The sequence below is a fragment of the Poecilia mexicana genome, unplaced genomic scaffold (genome assembly GCF_051168715.1).
Source record: "Poecilia mexicana isolate PSO_F unplaced genomic scaffold, ASM5116871v1 scaffold_17, whole genome shotgun sequence".
In the NCBI taxonomy this organism is placed as follows: Eukaryota; Metazoa; Chordata; class Actinopteri; order Cyprinodontiformes; family Poeciliidae; genus Poecilia; species Poecilia mexicana.
Genome location: NW_028263386.1, coordinates 28,029,070 through 28,049,110, shown reverse-complemented (window position 1 = coordinate 28,049,110; position 20,041 = coordinate 28,029,070). Strand labels below are relative to the sequence as shown.

General features: G+C 38.7%; 1 long non-coding RNA gene across 1 annotated transcript in view; it reads left to right on the top strand.

Annotated features, from left to right (window-relative positions):
* The first annotated feature begins 9,977 nt into the window (after positions 1-9,977).
* LOC106909602 (uncharacterized) overlaps positions 9,978-20,041 on the top strand; it is a 56,823-nt gene continuing 46,759 nt past the window's right edge. Inside the window, exons 1-2 of the long non-coding RNA XR_015765809.1 lie at positions 9,978-10,116; positions 14,528-14,644. This is a non-coding gene — a long non-coding RNA (uncharacterized LOC106909602). The remainder of the gene's footprint in view (positions 10,117-14,527; positions 14,645-20,041) is intronic.

Sequence of the window (20,041 nt, the reverse complement as noted above, 5' to 3'; positions counted from 1 at the left end):
GGAGATTTACATTTAGAGGGAATTTCCAGATAAGGTTCCTCCATGTATGATGGCTCAGAAAGTCAAAAGCTGCGCAGCAGAGCAGCAAACACATCCTGGGGTGAAAATGTTAGCCACAGCATTTTTTGCAAAAATATGTTTTCATATTATTATTATTATTATTATTATTATTATTATTATTTAAAATATTCTCTACTGCTCTGCAGAGGTTCTCTCCATGTTCTTCTGCTTGTTCCTACAGTGCAGAAACATATACGCTAGGGTAATGGTCACTCTAAATTATCCTTGTGTGTGTGTGCGTGTGTGCGTGCGTATGTGTGTGGCCTTGTGTGCATTTGAGCTGTACGATATCAGGTAATGTAATAATGATGACAAATGTTGCAATAATACTATAGCTTGCAAAAAAATGTTTTACTATGAGTGTTTTTGCTTTGCGATATTTGCAAACATAAATCCCATATAGTGAGTAATTCATTCTGCAAGTGATAATAAAAACAAGGTAACACTTTATTTGAAGGGGGGTGAATAAGACTGACATGACACCGTCATAAACATGACATAACACCTGTTATGAACATCAATAAGTCTTCATGAATATTTATGACTGTTGTCATAAAGTGTCATTCGGTAAATTACTACACTTTTAATACAAAGTTGACATGATTCAAAATGTCTTTGTTATGACAACTTGACATTAACCAAGAAATCATTACTGTTTAAACTTTACCTTTAATAATATAAAGTTACCTAATTTTTAAAGTGCAATCAGTAATACTTTTATAACAAATTTATATCAGTAATGACAGTCTTATTCAACCCCCTTCAAATAAAGTGTTACCAAAAACAATTTAAATAATTATTTTCATCATAACAACAGTGAACTGCATGGATGTTTTGGAAAGGAACCAACTTCGCAGCATGGTTTGTTACAACATTTACTGCAGTTCAAGCAGTTTGTTGCAACATTGATTTTGTGTAGATATTGCAAAAAATGCTACATTTGGGAAATACTGTGAAGCCCTTATGTGCATGTTTGCATTCCCGGTGTGTTTCTGTGCTGAACTGGTATGAACTGGATGTATGACTGCCTTAAATGTGACTGTATTATACTTTGTTATTTAATGCCGTTCATGATCAACCCAGAACCAGCAGGGTAGGCCAGAGCCTCAGCACTACGCCACCACCCTGACAGGTGTCTGAGCTGTCTGTGCTGCTGGTCCAGACATGGTGCTCTACTTTGGTCTTGCCTGACCTAAAGATATTGCCCCAAACGTCCCATGGTTTCATCAGATGTAACATCAACTCTTCCATTGTCTTTGCCTGCTTGATGGCTGCAGGTTTGAGATTGGCCTTGTGCCTATCATCACTGTACTGAGACAGAGACAGGGCAGAGTCTTACTGAGAAGACTTAAGGGGGTAGTATGGCAGTATTATGTGTTTTCCAGCCAGATAGTGACATTTCATAGCACAGCCTTATAACAACTGAAGGTAATTACGTTACCTTCAGTTGTTATAGGAATGCTAAATATATGAAATATGACTTGAACAAAATGTAACTTTACAATTGAATGATTTGCAATTGGACCTCTGTCTCTTTAAAAACTCCTGCTCTTTCTGAAACCCCACCTTCAGAAAATCATCCCAACATGACTCTTCTATTAACCTTTTAAAAATCTTTTAAGTAGCTCCTATACTGTGCTCACCTGATGCACAGTTCTACCTGGTGTTTGCTAATTGCTGCTGGCTAGTCTGAAGGAGATGAGTGGGGTAGTTTTGGGGCAGGGATGTTCTGTGAGGCAGAAGCTTGGAAATTGCAGCTCTGAGGATTGTGTACAGTCTTCACTGCTTTCTTTCAATCACACTTCTGTTTTTCAGTCATTCCGTTGTATATTTGCTAAGTTGTTGGAGATCATTGTGCTCTTCATAACCCATTTTGGGTTTTAGCTTCTAACAGATGGCCTCTGATTCTGATTCTAATACGTTGGTATGCAGAGCAGTTCTGGGACCATTCAAAGACTGCAAGATTCCGAACTATTTTTATGCAAAATGCACCTGATTTGTTTCCCCTGTTTGTGCCATAGCATTTTCTTATCTTTCCCTCTTAGTCTTTAGTGGGACCTCACAAGCAGGTTCGTTCATTGATGTAGCATTAAGAACACATACCCCTTCCTTATTCCACCTCCTCTGAAGTTGCTTCTATTGCTTTGTTACCATGGTAACCTTACAACCAAAGTGCACTCTTCTTCTTGGCAGGGGAAACAGCTCCACTTTGCTTTTAGTGGCTGAAAAATACAACAATTAATTATAGGTTGTGAGGCAACAAAGCACAAGCCAGAGGTGTTTTATGTTTACTAATAATCCAATAAAGCAGGGAGGATTTTTGAACACAATTTTCATAAAATAATAACAATAATAATAAAAAAAATACTCAGTCCTGTAGATATAATAACTACGACCTATACATTTACATCCCATAAGCTGATGGGTTGGGAAATTGCTGAGCACAGGGGAAAATCCTCCACCAATAATAATAATAATAATAATAATAATAATAATAATTGCAGCAGAATATTCAAAATGACCATGTCAGGATTCCTGTCTGAAGTTGTTCCGCAGTACAGATGTGCAGTGCACCTCCACAACACCCCCGCACAGCAACATGAACACGCAGAGCCTTTGCGAGGGGAGATTTGTCAAGTCAGCCAGAACCAGAGTGGAAACCAGGCAGGCACAGCAGTCACAATAAAGGCCCTTCCTTCAGATTGATTTATTTAATAAACTTGTTAGTAATTAACCAAAAATATCTAACATTGTCTTTGTAAAGCAGGTTTATGTGGGGACCATGGTGGTGAAGGAGGGAGGAGCCTCAGTGTCCCTGGGCAGACACTTCACCCGCCTTGTCTTGCCTTGCCTGTCAGTCTCCAGGGAAGCTATGGCTGCAGCTACTGTCCAGTAGCTTGTCAATGGGAGAATGACTGAAAGTAGTGTGAAGCGTTTTGGGGTCCTTTGGACTAGATAAAGCACTCTGCAAGGACTGCAAGCACTGCAGCTAAAATATTATAGTATTTTAATTATTTTTAAATAATAATAAACAATAGAATCCAAGTAATGGTATACCAGGCATGTAGTATATTGTTTCATTAGATCATGTCAAAGTGTATACAACTATTTTTCACCACATTACAATAGACTATACAATCCTATAGTAGTGAAGTTATAGAATATAATTACATAGTATCATTTTTCATTATATCCTCTCAGACTCTCCCTGTCAGCCTGCCCCAGGGAAGCTGTGGCTAATATCCAGTAGTTTGCTACCATCAGCGTGTGTGTGTGAATGGATGAATGACTGTAGTGTGAAGCGCTTTGGGGTCTTCTGGACTTGATAAAGTGCAATACAAGTATAAAACAATTTACTATTTAATCTATAGTAAACAATGTCATCACATTAATGGTGCAGCATACCATAATTACTACTTAAAGTATATGTTTTCATTATATCATCTCAAAGTGTGTACAACTACTTTCTACTATACTGTGCTATGCTACATAATAGTAATGTCATAGCAATGTGACATAATTTTCCATTATATCATCTCCCTGTGTGCAGTGATTTCACACTATGGTATACCATACTGTACCATGCTGTACTATACACTGTACTTTATTGTATTGCACTATACCATACTATACTACACTATATCATACCACGCAATACAATACCACACCACACCACATCACACTATGATGTACCGTACTATGCTATACTGCACCACACCATACCATACAACAGAATACTATACTACACCAGGCCCCCTGGTGTATACTATGCTATACTACGCTATACTACACTATACCATACCAGGCTATGCTATGCTGCGCTATACTGTGCTATGCTACACCATGCTATACCACACTACACCGTACTATACCGTATTATACTTTGTACTATACTGTGCTACACTATACTATGCTGTGCCATACATGTTATGCTGTGCTGCGCTATGCTATGGTGTACTATACTATATCATGTTATACTATGCAATACTGTACTATGCTATATTATACTATGCTGTATTATGCTGTGCTATGCTGCACTATACCATGCTATGCTACACTGTACCACACTGCACTATGCTATACTATGCTATGATGTACTATACTATGCTATACTATAGTATGCTATACTGTGCTGCACTACGCTGCACAATGCTATACTGTACTGTGCTGTGCAATACCATACTATGCTGTGCCACGCTATACTATGCTGTGCTATACTAAGTCGTACTGTGGTATACCGCACTATACTATACCATGCTACGCTGTACTGCACTATGTCACACTATGCAATACTACACTATACCATACTATGCTATCCTGCATGGTGCTATGGTATGCTATACTATGCTATCCTTTGCTATGCTATACTATGCTATGGTGTGCTACACCATACTGTGCTATCCTACACTATACTACACTATCAGTGATTCTTAAGAAGAGGGACAAAATGGGTTTCAATTATCTCCCCCCAAAAATGTAATTATTCCTCAAGCTTATGTATTCAAATATGACAAATAATGTTTTGGAAAAATAAAGATGCTAAGGTGCAGGCTCCCAGTTGCAACATTTATTTTGAAAATTAATTTTTTAATGAACCTAACCCAGAACTTTGTCAATACCATCTGACAGAAATAAATATATTAGTTCTTAACTAGAAAGTTCCTGCAGAAATTTTAAGGGGCCTGCCACCTGTGCCCATCCCTTTAAACCCAGCGTTTCAAATTTGTCATGAAAAATAGACATAAGCAGGTCTGACATACTTAACCCAACATCAGCACACAGTAGCTGTGAATATTGTCAAGTATATTATGATATATGTGACACCATTGAAAAACGAGACCGATGACTATAAGCTTCGCACATGTGGTTCTCACTCATGGTCCAACATAAAAACCATGAAGAAAGTTGGTAATAGTTAATTTCTAAAAACAATTTCAATTTTCATAGTAAATATTTTAATTTACACTCAAAAATTCAGACAAATAATAATTTTATGTAAGCAAAACATGAAAAGTCACAGGAAATATGTATTATTCCCACAATGCATTGTGAGATCTGATTCAGCGCTGTGAGATTACTCACTGCCTCTGTCTAGAACCTGTTGCTATGGTAATTAATTATCTGCAAATGGGCTGGCTCTCTCCCTGGTTTCTATACTTGTGAGACACCCAGCGTCGGTCTCAGGGACCTGACAAAAAACCATAAGCCCTAGGAAAATTTTGAAAACATTTTACGGGAGCAGGCATGTGTATCTATGTCATGACCAACTTTGAGATCAATAGGCCGCTATTTGTGCCTGTGAGGGGGAGTTAAACAGAGTTTTGGAGTCAGACCTCCACTGTGCTGTGTGTGTGTTTCAGAGAGAAATCTTAGTGATGCTGTGAGTTCCTCAGACTCCAGTTTTTTCGTTTTTCTCAATTTATGTCGTAATTTTTTCAGAGAATCCCAATAAAAATAATAGCTCCAATGCCGGGATTGAGCCGCACGTTTTGATACCACTTTTGTGGTATCAAAACGTGCGATGCATGGAGGCAGTGACTGACCTGCTTCGCAGGTCAGTCACTGCTCTCCCTATACATTGCTTATGGCAGGCCCCAATTACCCTATTAGTGATATTTTTACTCAGTTTTACAGACAAATGCTTCTCAAAAAAGAAAAAAAAATTATTTAAAACAAAACACAGCATAAAGTCCATCTGACGGAGTTGACAGTGCATGACAGAGTTGACACAGAACTGAAGGTGGTGACAAACTAGTGAGTAAAATGAAATACTTGATACATGTGAAGTAAAACCATTTATGCAAAATACATTAAAATGAATTAACTGCACATTTAAGTGAGATTTGTCAACACTATCACTGAAAGAGTCACACTGTCAGTTAAAAACTCTGACAGAGTTGACAAAATGCCAAACTACCTCAATTTATATAATGTTATTCTGAAGGAGGCCATATTGTAGCTCATCAGATCCATGAAATCTTTACAGAGTCAAGAATCACCGCTATACTATGCTACGCTATACTACACTACGCTGTACAATACTACAGCACACCATGCTATGCTATACCATAATATACTACACCACACTATACTGTGCCACACTATATGGTAGAAATACTATGCTGCGCTGTACCCCACTATACTATGCTGTGCTATGCTGTGTGATACTATATTGTGCCATGCTACACTGTGCTATACTATACAATACCATGCTATGCTGCACTATTCTGTGCCATACCGTGCTATGTTATACTATGCTGGGCTATTCTGTGCTATGCTGTGCTGTGCTATACTATAATGTACTAAGCTATACCACACTATACTATGTAGTTCTATGCTGTGCTATGCTGTGCCATGCCATACAATACTGTGCTATGCTATGCTATACTGTACCATACTCAGGGGCGTGATAAAGGGGTGAAAAGTGATGACGATTCTAGGGGCCCTGACCAGCAGGGGGCCCTCCACAATTTAATTATTTATATTTTGTTCATAGACATAAAATAAAAATTTGGGGTCCTGTCAAATACAAAATTAATCATATTGTATTTTCAAAGATTGTTTTCAGCAGTAAAAATTTAAAGTTGTCCCTCCCAGACCAAAAAACACACATCCGTTTTTGCCCTGAGCTACTCCCTATCTGCGTTAAATGGTTTGTTCCTGCTTGGAGCGCTTAACAGTGACGTACGCAGCTACAGTCAGTAGAAGCTGCAGCTGAATACAGCGGCGACTGTGGCAGTTACTATGCTGCTAAGAAAAGTTATAAAATCAGGTTTTCAAAAACAAAATAGAGAGAGGGAAAGAGATAAAAAGGCAAGAGTGTTAATTTATAACCCAGTTTTTCTCCAAGAGAGATGGGTAGACTGTGAGACATTATCAACCATTTAGCATAATTAGCTTAGCTACAGACTACTGTTTGCCTCCTTTTCACTAGCATTTAATGAATTAAGGAAAAAATGACCAAAATATTCATATATTTAACTTGTTCCCTGTGCCCTTTACCACTTAACAGATGAGTGAGTGAGCAGAAGCTCTAAACCCAGGCCCCTCCTGACCTGTTCTCTCCTGAGTGAAATTAAAGCTGCAGTATGTAACTTTTATATAAATTTTTTTCACATATTTTTTAAAAACTGTCATTATGTTGTGACAGTATGGCATGAGAGGTAATCTGTGAAAAATCTATTTCCTCTGCTTTCTCCCAGTGCTAGAAACAACCAGTTAGAGGCAGGAGAGTTTTAGTGCTGCCAATCACCATCTTATGTGGTGCTGCTCATCCTTCCTCCTCCTCAATTTGTACCATGCTGTAGCTAGCATAACACAGAGCTGTGCAGATTCAAACTATGAATGCTCAGTTTAGTTAGCATAGCTACCAATGACGGCAGATAAACAACTTCTTGTAAATGATAAGTTGTTTCTCCCCAATTAGCACATTTAGTAGTGAGTGAATGAGGTTGATTGACAGTGCTAAGAGCGTCCTACTAGTTCTGATTGGTTGTTTTGGTCAGAACGGTGCATTACTTTAACCAGTAATAGTAATTCAGGAAGGAGGTGGAGGAGACGGATTGTTTTCACAGATTATCTATCTCATAGCAAACTGCTATGACATTGTGACAACTTTAACAAATATGGAGAAAACATATTTTTTATTAAAGTTATGTACTGCAGCTTGAATAAAATGCAACTACATAGCATTTTTGAGAAGTCTGGATTGCTTTACGTGTAGTTGCACGTTGCTCTTGACTGTTGCTCATGGTGAGAGAAATTTCAGTGTCTAAAACTAATAGAAAAAAATTAACCAACCTACTTGCAAACTGGATGTGGTCTGTTGGATGTTAAATTAATGAGCAGTAAATATTGTGCTAATTATCAGCATTGAACCAAAAAAGCAAGGCAGATGCAAGCCTTTGAAATTGTGATGGTTTTTATAGGTCAAATAGACTCAAAAAATTGTAACAGTAGCTGTGCAGGGGGCCCAATAAAATGTTTTGTCAGGGGGCCCAAGATTTCTGGCGGTGCCCCTGGGGGTAATGTTAAACTTTTACTGCTAAAAACAATCTTTGAAAATACAATATGATTAATTTTGTATTTGACAGGACTCCGATTTTTTTATTTTATATCTATGAACAAAATCTAAATAATTAAATTGTGGAGGGCCCCCTGCTGGTCAGGGCCCCTAGAATTGTCATCATTTTTCACCCCTTCACTGTGCCCCTGGCTATGCCATACTACGCTACACCACACTATGCTATACTATGTTGTCCTATGCTATGTTGTGTTATGCTGTGCTATATCATGCTAAACTATACTACACTGTGCTACTACTGCAGTTGTACTGCGCTGTACTATAGCACAGCATACAACTATATATTATATTTTGCTACACTTTATCACGCTATACCATACTGTGCTATACTATGCCACACAATACTATACTATGCTGTACTACATTGTACTGTGCTATACTATACCATGCTATGCCGTGCCACAAAACACCATACAATACAACGCTATGCCATGCTATACTGCACTGCACCATACTACATTATGCCATGCCATACTACGCTATACTGTACTATACCAAGCTATACTGAGCTATACCATGCTATACTATGCCAAACTATACTAGGCTGAACTATACTGTACTAAGCTGTGCCATACTATGCCATGCTATGCTTAGAGCATACTATATTGTGCTATGCTGCACCATGCTATGCTAAACTGTACCATGCTATACCATACCATATTATACTATACCGCACTATAGTACAGCGCAGCATGTGTATACTATACTATACTATGCCATACCACACAATGGTATACTATACTATTCCACACCACACTTTGCCATGCCACACAATACTGCACTATATTATGCTGTACTGCATTGCACCATACTATACTATGCCATATTATGCCATGCTAGACTATACTATACTGCGCTATACTGTATACTGTGCCATACTATACCACATTATACCAATACTACACTGCACCACCATACTACGCCACACTATACTATACTGCGCTGTGTTATGCTATGCTGTGCTATACTAAACTGTTCTATGTCGGGCTATGCAACTGTGCTGGGCTGTGCTATGCTATGTTATGCTATATTATACTCTGCTATACTATGCAGTGCTATGCCATACACTGTTCTATAATGTGCTATATTGTGCTATACTATACTACAGCATAATATATTATGACATAGTATACTATAATATAATATGCTGCGCTAAGCTATTACATACTATACTATGGTATGGTGTGTAAATGCTATGATGTCTGTTATGCTTTATACTATATTATGCTACACTACAATATACTACAGTATGTTAGTATGTTATATGCACTAAATTTGATCTCTTCTCATATAACTTGACACGGAAGCTTTTTTACTCAGCAGCTACGCCAACATGTATTGTGATGTAGTCTAATTTATTTTACTTTACAATATTCTACTAAATACTATTACATACTGCAATGGTATTGTCATTTAGTGTAATTGTGTACCTCATCAAATCATGCCGTTGCATTATGTACAGCACATGTTATTATCTGGAAATACATGGTAGTATAGAACTGTGTAGTTTAGTATAGTTTAATCGAACTGAATAAGGTTATTCTGTATCATTAATCAATGAGTTCAAGTATACTATTTAATGTATTACAGTATACTTGCGTAATGTAATTTTATAGTAAATTATTTTACAATATATGCCACACGGTAATTGCACGGTATGGCACTACGTACGTTCTCAATATATTAAATGACTCCGATGGTATTGGAGAAATGATGGAAAAAAAGTACAATAAAATAAGACTGTATTAATTATTTTTTGGTTCGCTTAAAATCCCTGACCGGAAGCTCGACGTCAGCACTCCGTGTAACTTGACCACTGTAGGGAAAACGGAGCAGAAGAGCGAAACATGGCGACTTCGAACAATCCGCGGAAATTCAGCGAGAAAATCGCTTTACATAATCAGAAGCAGGCAGAGGAGACAGCGGCATTTGAAGAAGTGATGAAGGACCTGAGCATAACGCGGGCAGCCAGGGTGAGGACACCGCTTTCTGGGTTTTCTCCTTCCTCTGTGCGGTTTGTTTGTTTGTAGCGAGCGTCAGATGTGGTTTGCAGAGCGCGGCGGCAGGCAGGCAGCACGCAGCCTGGCCAGCAATGGTAAACAATAACAAACGACATTCGCTGCCAGCTGGAGCCCTGCTCTCCCTCAGCTCACTGCAGACAGAGCAGGAAGCAGATATCCTTCCTGCAGGGATAATATGGAATGTACAGTTTCTAATCTGAAAACAGTTATTGTAATATTTAGCTTTGCAGGAGTTCAAAGCCGAGGGGCGTGCATGCCTGTTTGACAGCGCGCGCCCAGGCGTTGCCGTGTCCTCCCTCTCTTCGTGTCGTGCTTTCTGAAGCTCTGATACACACGAACAGAACCTACATGCACATGTTTGCTGAAGTCAGTGATTTGCATTTATTTCCGTCGCCTGCATGGGTGCTAGTGACACCGAGTATGCATGTGCACGAACGCGGGTTAGGGAACTAGTCTCAGGCCCGTGTACACTGATACATGAGTGGCATGTATGTCAAATATAAAAGCCGTGAGATTACGTGAAATTTAAGCCACACATCACAAATCCAACAGAGAAAAGCTGGGCTGCAGCTGCTGAGTGGAAGCTAGGTCCTGATTGCTGTTAAAGTGGAAATGTCATGAGACTGCAGCCAGGTCAGGTTAAAGACCAGAGGAGACGCTGCTCATTACCACCTCTTTTAACAGGTGGATATTTTTCTATTTCATTGCTGGAGATAGGATGGCGTGTTAACAGAAATTTAATTTGATACGTTTAGCAATTAGGGGCAGGGGTAGTCCAAGGTTGTGTGGCCCTAAGCAGAAATTAATTTGGGGGCCCACTTTCAGCAGATCTTCTTACAGAGTATGGATAAAAATGTGATTGTTGCTCAGTTGATATATGACACACTGTTAGCATAGCGTTCAATTTGTCAAGCTTTATCTTCGTGTGTAAATAAACTAAGCATTTGTACATCACTCTTCATCATAGTTTTTATCCATAAAAGGAAATAATTTAGATGAGGACTGATTTCCTTCTTTCAAATGGAAGACATGTTTTCCATGTAACAGAAAACAAAATGGACAGCTGCAAATGTTAAAGTAGGGAAAACATTTTGGTCTATTTAATTCAGCTCAAACAAATGTTCCCTTTGGTCTGTGCCATATAGACCTGTGGGCTCCTATTGAGGGTTTCTCACTTTGACTTTCCCTGTCATGTTATTGTTTTAGACTATGTTTACATGAGACTGCCATCTGGAAGCTGCTGGTCTTTTCAGATGTGGATTGGGGAAAAGTTTCACGTTCAGACGGCACTGCCTTAACACCTTGAATCCGCCGAAGTTGTCATGCCAGACCACTACATGGCACTGTGATTTTAGCATGTCACCACAACGCACATGCACTTTTGACCTGCAGCTTCCACCTCCCTAACTTTCATCTGATTTAGAAAACAGTAACCTGTCTCTGTCTCCCATGAACAAAATGCACATGTAACACATATGTTCCTTACTAGGAGTTGTGTTGAACTGAACAGGTTAAGTAGCACACACAGTAGAATGCTATCCCCCTTTGTTTTTTTCGTTTTCTGCCTGTGCATGTGTATAGGGATGCAGTTAAGTACTTTCTGAAGTGTATGCAGACACATTACAGGCCCCCCTGCAAGGGTCATAATGCATAAACAACAGTCAAATAGAGAAAATGCCAACTTAAAAGAATTATTCCTATAATGGAATAATTCTTTTAAGTTGGCATTTTCTCTAATCTAGCGTGCTGCCCCTAGGCGTCGCACATAGTGCGTACCCACTTTTTGCGCCGCTGTCCTGCAGCCGTGAGTCCTGTGCAGCATGCACACTTTCACACCTCTGTGGGGGGTGTTCACAAATAGTGTCACTCTGGCACCTGGTTTCAAACAGTGACAGTTTCAGAGACTCTGATTGTTGCAGATGTAGAAATGAGTGGCTGGATCACAACAAAAAGGTTAGCGTTTCACTGAAAATCATCTCTATAGAAACAGGGCCTTAAAGGGACAATATTATGTAATTACCAGCCATGTCATAGCACAATATAGTAACTATGTTAACTTCGGTTCTCATAAAAATGCTATATATGTCAAACATGACTTAAAAACCCTGTGGAGTCGCTGCCCGCCGTGTGGCGTACAAGCATGTGACGCATTAACAAGGCTTCGTAATAACATGGACGCATACCGAGTTTTCATTTCGACTCTGTTGGACAGCACGGACTTCAAACTTTATAAAAGTGGTGTTTTTATATTGGTTTTGTGGTTATTTACTTCAAAATAAAGCCAGAAATAAGATCGATCATTTCCGCCTTATTTTGTGGGGTCTAAATGTACCACATTTCGAAACAACCAATAAAAATGTGTTGACGGTCTGTTGCTAGGTAGAATGGAGACTCGCGGAAAGTGACGAGGGGGGGGATTTGGATACGGCAAGAGACTAGGGCACAGTGATGCTGTGGATTTTACTAAGAGTGTTTCGATGGGTTTTTTAGACTATAAGTGTGTTAGTTAGAGTTCGTGGTGTGTGCAGGGTTAGTAGTAGTTTTGCTAGCTATCGCTATATGGCTTTATAGCGAGCGCTGACGCACAGAGAAGAGAAAGACTGCGCGTCGGGATGCCCATTTGGACCTCGACTTCATGATTTAACACCTTGAAATTGGGCCTCTGTCTTGTTAAAAACTCCTGCTCTTTCTGAAACTCTGACTTCAGGAAGTCATCAAAACATGGCTCCTCTGTTAACGTTACGATATTTTAATGAGCTCAGCAAATGCTCAGTCCCACCAGTTGTTTGCTAATTCCTGCTGGCTAGTCTGAAAGAGTTGAGTGTTAGAGTCCTGGGGCAGGGCTGCTCTGTGAGGAGAAAGCTCTGAAGCTCTGGAGCTCTGAGGAGGATGTGCACCTTGAAGGTGTCAGCCAGTCCACCCAGGCGGTTTGCACAGCTTAATGGTTGCCATGGAGGTTAAAGGATTTATCAAGCATTAAATAATCAGGTATATTTTTGATGAGGGAATAACATTATAACCCGATGTAAAGCCCCCAAAAGTCAATTTTACACAACACTGCCCTTTTAAAGTTTCCTAGCCTCTTGGTCTCCATTGGAGCATGTAATTATTGACAACAGACAGGGTTGGGCTAACCAACTGATGTACCAGACAATGCCCGGTGGGCTGACACACATTTATGGGCTAGCGTGGGGCTGTCATAATTTAATAAAAAAAACAATTATTGTAAGTAGGTTTTGTGGACACCGATGGACCATTGGTGGATTTTCTTGAAGGACGTTGGTTCAATCCGATGAAATCTCTCAGCACTTCTGCCCATCCCTCCTGTCTCCTTTGACCAAAGTTATTAGAACTGACCGGACTTGGAGAAAAGTGTGTGGCACCACAAAAACAGAAAAAACAGAGGAGATGTAGAAAAGCTGCAAGAAAAATGGTTAAAAGGTCTGCAAGTGGACGCAGCAAAATGCGCGAAAATAACCCTGATATTTGCTGTTGCAATTCAGGGGGACTTGTCTTCAAAGAAGGATGAGGAGAGGATGAAGAGAGGGACACAGGTCAGATCAGCTGCTGTAGTCAAAATGTTAGTATGCAGTCAGGAAAACATTGGAATAAATGTATATTTCATGAAACAGTAAAAAGACATCTCTAGCAAAGTTTCGTTCACATCTACTTTCATTTTAAGATGGCAACTGTGATCATCTCTCCCATCACGGGTCTAATCCTGACCACAGAGTACTTTACATGTTCAACCCTTGGTTCAGATGCTTATAAAAGTCTAGACTATTTTTTTATATTTTGTGACACCAGTTGTTTAATGCAGTATAAAAAGTTTGAGAGGGTAAAGAGGTAAAATAAAGCCTGTAGTTGTTGAGATGAAAATAATCATTCATTTTTGAAAGTAGCTGCATAGACTACTCATTATCTGGGGTCTTTCTTTGCTGTGATCCCCAAGCAGAAATACTTTACCAGTTTTTATTTAATAGTAATAATCAGTTTTATTTATAATGCCCTTTTTTAAACAAGGCATTGCCCAAAAAACCTGCAGCTGGAAAAGGAGTTTTCAGAGACTGGAAATGTTTTCTCTGTCAGAGACTATTTCTGAGTCTGAGCTGTTTGCTGCAGCTGCAATTGCAATGAAAGATATCCCTATAGTATGAAGAGATTAATACAAAAGCACTATAAGTCCAAGGGGTTCATTATTTTCTTCTCAACAATAAGTTTTTATTTAAAAAATAAGTTGTTTCTAACCAGTACTGACTGTTTTAGGAATAAAGTCTTTACTCTGGGGTACTTCATACAAAATCACATGAATGCGATGGGTGTGTATGATGACTTTCTTACTGACCTGATGTTCTGTTTGCAGCTCCAGCTGCAAGACACAAAGTATTTGCAGATGGGATCGAGCCGTGGCCAGTACTACGGAGGGTCTTTGCCAAATGTGAATCAGGTTGGAACCTGCACTGCTGATGTGCCTTTTCAGGTGAAACCTTACTGTTATAGCCCTACATTCTACGTAGCTCTGGACGAACTGCTAACATAGACTAAAAGATGGAGGTTAGAGGTTGTCAATACTTGTCTTCCATCATTTTAGTTCAATGTGCAGAGGTTCTGGTTCTGGTTTTCCTGGATGTAATCCTGATTTACCCTGGTCATGTCTCTAATCTGTCTGTAAACAAAGAGAGGCTTTGTGTAGAATAAACGTGACTGTACCAAGTTACACTATAGAATCTCTCCCAGTAGGAAAACTGGGATTTTTTAAACTGAGTTCACCATTGTGTGATCAGTCCTTTCTCAGTGGAGATAAGCACACAGCTTTGTGGAAATGAGGTTAACAAAATACACTAGGAATCAATTTTAGCAGATTTAGAGATGAAATTGCTTTTTGCTAGCATTTGTATTTATGTGCATGTGGGCCCTGGTGAAAAATTTGTGTACTAAGTATGTTAAATTTTAACATACTTAAGCATACTTTTAGTAGGACTAATCATGAGTATTTTTCAAGTATATTTAGAATTATTATACTTAAAGTGTGACTTTTTTGACATACAAATTTTGTGCTTGGTGTATTTAAGTAGCAATGTCATAGAATCAGTTGATGTTGACATCAACTATGAAGCTGTTTTAAGTGTGAACTTAAGGGAGACAAACTGCCTTAAAAACTTTCCATCCATGATCTGAACATGCTGGTCCTTGCAGGGTAGCGTGGGGGGCTGGTGGTGCCCATCTCAAGTAGTCATCAGATGAGAGGCGTGGGTTCACTCTGGACCAGTCCATCACAGGGCCCTGAAACAATTACAGTGAATATAATGAATGAAAGATTAACAAGGGGGGGAAATTCTGTCCAGTTATTTTCAAATCAAATCATGTTTATTAAACACTTAGTATTGGTAACACACCAGTTTTTGCTGTTGAAAATGTAGCTACCTGGTCAGTAAAAAAAAAAAAAAGACTTACACCATGAAGGCGATGTGGAGGTTTATCCTCAGAGCTGGTGTGGTGATCTGGTAGAGTCACAACTTCTTCTGAGACAGGAAGGTCTTTAGGTTTTCTAATACATTATCTCTCTGGCTTCCTCTTTCATCTTCATTTGCTTAGACTGCAAAAATATGTTGAAGATAAAAACATTGATGAACAAGTTATAACAAAAGCCTCACACTATCAAAATCTTTGTCATACGGAGCTTAATTAAAACCAGGTTAAGTTTATGAAGAAAAGTATATTAAGTCGCAACATACAGAGCCTCCATGCAGTTATAACATGAATGATTATTATAGTAATAATCATAAAAGTCACAATAAAATTGCTAAAATAATTATTTCTGAAACCAACGTAAATTTGTTTATATCTTTACTGCACTGTTTATAATTAAACAAAGATAATTAATAAGCAAACTTACCATTAGCTAGCAACACGTTGGCAGCCTTCGTCCCTTCGGGCTCCTTTTGTGATCCACATTTTATTTCCTTCGGTTGGTGTCCTGTTGTGATGTCGTCTAACTCGGACTATGACGGTAGTAGACACTGTTCTGAACTTCCCTCCAACTTTATTCTTCTCCTGTCGGAACAGCTTTTTTTTGGTAATGTGTTCGACCTTTACGACAAAACGCAAAACTGAAGGTCATCTAGTACTTACTCCTACGAAGTCACTGTCTTCCAAAAAAGGTAAAATGAAGCAAGCCACAGCAGAGAATATGATAGCTATCTATTGAGGAGCAAGGTGCATCTATTGGAAAATCCATTGATGATTTGAAGGCTACTATTAATTTTCTCTCCGCTGACATACAAGATATTAAAAGCACACTGCACACCACGGTCAGCCGTGTCAGCAAAGCTGAGGAAAAAATTCAAGCATTGGAAAACAAAGTGCGGGAGCTAGCACGTGAGAAGAAGCGGTGGAATCTGCAACTCCGCGGCATGCCCGAAGAAGAGATGGAAGATGTAAGGCTAAAGGTGGTGGAGGTATGTCAAAATTTAATCCCAAACTACAAAGAGAAGCCTCTGGAGGTGATTGATTCCGTCTATTGGCTTGGAAGAAAACTTCCGAACAAACCACAGTCCCGAGACATCATCATCCAATTCTCAATGCAGCATTTTCGCAACTTGATCTGGAAAATGGCTAAGAATTCTGGCTACTTGAAGCAACGAAATCTCCTGTTCAAAGAAGATCTCTCTGTGGAAGATCACGAGAAAGGGAGCCGGCTGTGGCCAATAATTCAACAAGCCCGCAAGGATAAGAAGATTGCATACTTTGTAGGAGGTCGTGCTTTTGTGGACGGCAAGGAAATTGAATAACTGTTTCGTTGGACCCCTTTCAACCTAATACGGAGGGAAAGTTCTATGTTCTCAGTTAAATTCTACTAAAACTCGGACACTTATCTTGTTTGTTTTTCTTCACTATTTTAAAACTCTTCTCAGTTAATGCTCGAGGACTGAGGGATATCTCTAAAAGAAAAGCTTTGTTTCTGTTTGCAAAAAATTGTGGTTCTGATTTTTGTTTCCTTCAAGAGACTCATTCCAGTGATAGTGACTATAAGCTCTGGAAAGCTGGAAAGCTCAGTGAGGAGAAGAGCTGTGGATGGCTCATGACTCACTGTGCAGCAGGTACATTAACTTTGAAACACAAATTTAATGGCAGCATCATCTTCACCGAAGCCGACCCCGCTGGACACTATATTCTCATAGTGATCAATTATAATAATTCTCTTTTTCTTCTTGGTAACATTTATGGTTGTAACAACCCCAAGGAAAACGTCAGGCTGTTTGAAACTTTAAACTCAAGTATCAATGCTCTTATTAAAAAGTTTAATGATATTAAGATAATTTTAGGAGGTGACTTCAACATTACTATGAATAATGAGGTTGACCGATGGCCTAGCACACAGGTGTCAAACTCCAGTCCTCGAGGGCCGGTGTCCTGCAACTTTTAGATGTGCCTCTGCTGCACCACACCTGAATAGAATAATTATGTCATTAGCAGGACTCTGGTGAACTTACCTACACAAGGAGGAGGTAATTAAGCCATTTCATTCCAGTGTTTTGTACCTGAGGTACATCTAAAAACTGCAGGACAGTGGGCCTTGAGGGCTGGAGTTTGACACCCCTGGCCTAGCAGGAAAGGATTAAATTCTCAGATTGTTGACTTTATGAATGAGCGAAGTTTAATAGATATTTGGAGGGTAATTAATCCAAACACAGTAAACTTTACATGGAAAAACAAATCTGGTTCGCAACTCTCAAGAATTGATTTCTGGCTAATTTCTGACTCCTTACAATATTCAAATTGCAAAGCTGAGATTATTCAAGCCCCCCTTACTGATCATAAAGGCACTGTGTTACAGGTTTGTATTTCCCCTGATGGAACTACTAAAAGGAGCCCTTTTAGTAGTTCCTTTTAGCAGAGCTGCATAAATTAGCACAATCTGAAAACAATTATGGACGTTACTGGGAGCTCATTAAATATGAGTTAAGAAAAATATTAAGTAAAGCTGGGGCAAGTAGAATAAAAAATAGCTTAAAGGAGGAAAACTGCTTGGTTTCTGAGTTGATTTCATTAACCTCTACTCTTCCTGAAAATCTTTCTGAACAACAGAGAGCCAAGTTACAAATCCTTCAGCTTAAACTCGATCAGATTTATATTAATAAAGCAAAAGGAGCTTTTATACGTTCACGGGCCAAATGATTAGAAGAGGGGGAACAAAACTCTAGCTACTTCTTCAAACTTGAAAAACAAAGACAAATAAAAAATGGTATTACTAAACTTAATTCTAATGGCCCAATTATTGATGACCCAAAAATGATTGCCAATATATGTGAAACTTTTTACAGATCATTGTATGAATTTAGACATTCTCCTGAGGAACTTAATTTTTTCTTCAACTCCTTAAGTGGCACAAAATCAATTGGTGACCAAAACAAAATATTTTGTGACTCTCCTATCACGCCTGACAATGTTAAAGTTATTAATAGTCTAAAATCCAATAAATCCCCTGGTACAGATGGACTTACATCAGAACTTTATAAGATGTTCTCAGAAGAACTCACTCCATTTTTACATTCTGTGTTTATTGAAAGCATTAGTAATGAAAGACTTCCCCCTTCACTCTCTCAAAGTTTAATTACTCTAATCCCAAAACCTCAGAAGGATGAATTAATCTTGGATAATTGGCGCCCCATCTCTTTACTTAACAGTGATTATAAAATTTTAGCCAGTTGTTTAGCGAAAAAAATCAAAAAAGTTCTCAGTGATATTATAGAGGAGTCTCAGAACGGCTTTATGACTGGAAGGAATATCATAGATAACATAAGATTGGTTCTTGATATCTTAGACTATCCAGAAATGATTTCAGCTAACAGCTTTATTTTATTTTTAGATTTTCAAAAAGCATTTGACTCTATAGAACATGAATTCATCTTCAAAGCCCTCAGCTTATTTGGTTTTGGAGAGAACTTTCAAAAATCAATCCGCACTCTTTATGCTTATGGAAATAGCTCAATTACCTCATGGAACTACCAAAAGATTTAACATAGAACGTGGGATTCGTCAGGGTTGCCCTGTATCACCTTTTTTGTTCCTTCTCCCTATTCAAATCTTAGCTATTTTTATTAAGAATAGTGATCTCAAAAGCATCTCGGTTGCAGGAAAAACTATACTCTTAAGTCAACTAGCTGATGACACAACTTTGTTTTTACAAGATAGATTTCAAATTGATGTTGCTCTTAAACTTTTAAATACATTTTCTGTAGCCTCTGGTCTTAAACTTAACTTATCTAAATGTGAACTTCTTCCAATCAGCAGTTGTAATGAATTTTCTTTGTCAGGAATTCCTGTGAAGTCTGAAGTCAAATATCTTGGAGTAACTATAGTTAAAGAGCAAACAGCAAGGTTTAGCAAAAACTTTGATTCAATTATACTTTCTTGTCCACAAAGATTTAATCTATGGTTACAGAGAGACCTGACTATCACTGGCCGAATCCTGTTGGCCAAAACCGAAGGATTGTCTCGTCTTGTCTATGCCAGTTCAGCCCTTAATGTCCCAAACAGCCTCCGCACTAAAATTCATCAAATACTCTTTGATTTCATTTGGGAAAAAAGCCCCATCTCATTAGGAAGAATGTTATGAAATCAATAGACTAAGTTCAGGGGGTTTCAATGTGCTGGACTTTAATACCCTACATTCTACTTTCAGTGTTAGGTGGATCCAAAGATATCTGAAAAATCCTACTTCAATGTGGCATTGGATTCCGTCACAAGTCTTTAAATCCTTGGGTGGTCTAGACTTTTTATTAAGATGTAACTTCAAAATAGAAAAGCTCCCTGTTAATTTATCTAGCTTCCATAAACAACTTCTTCTATCCTGGACATTAGTTTATAAACATAA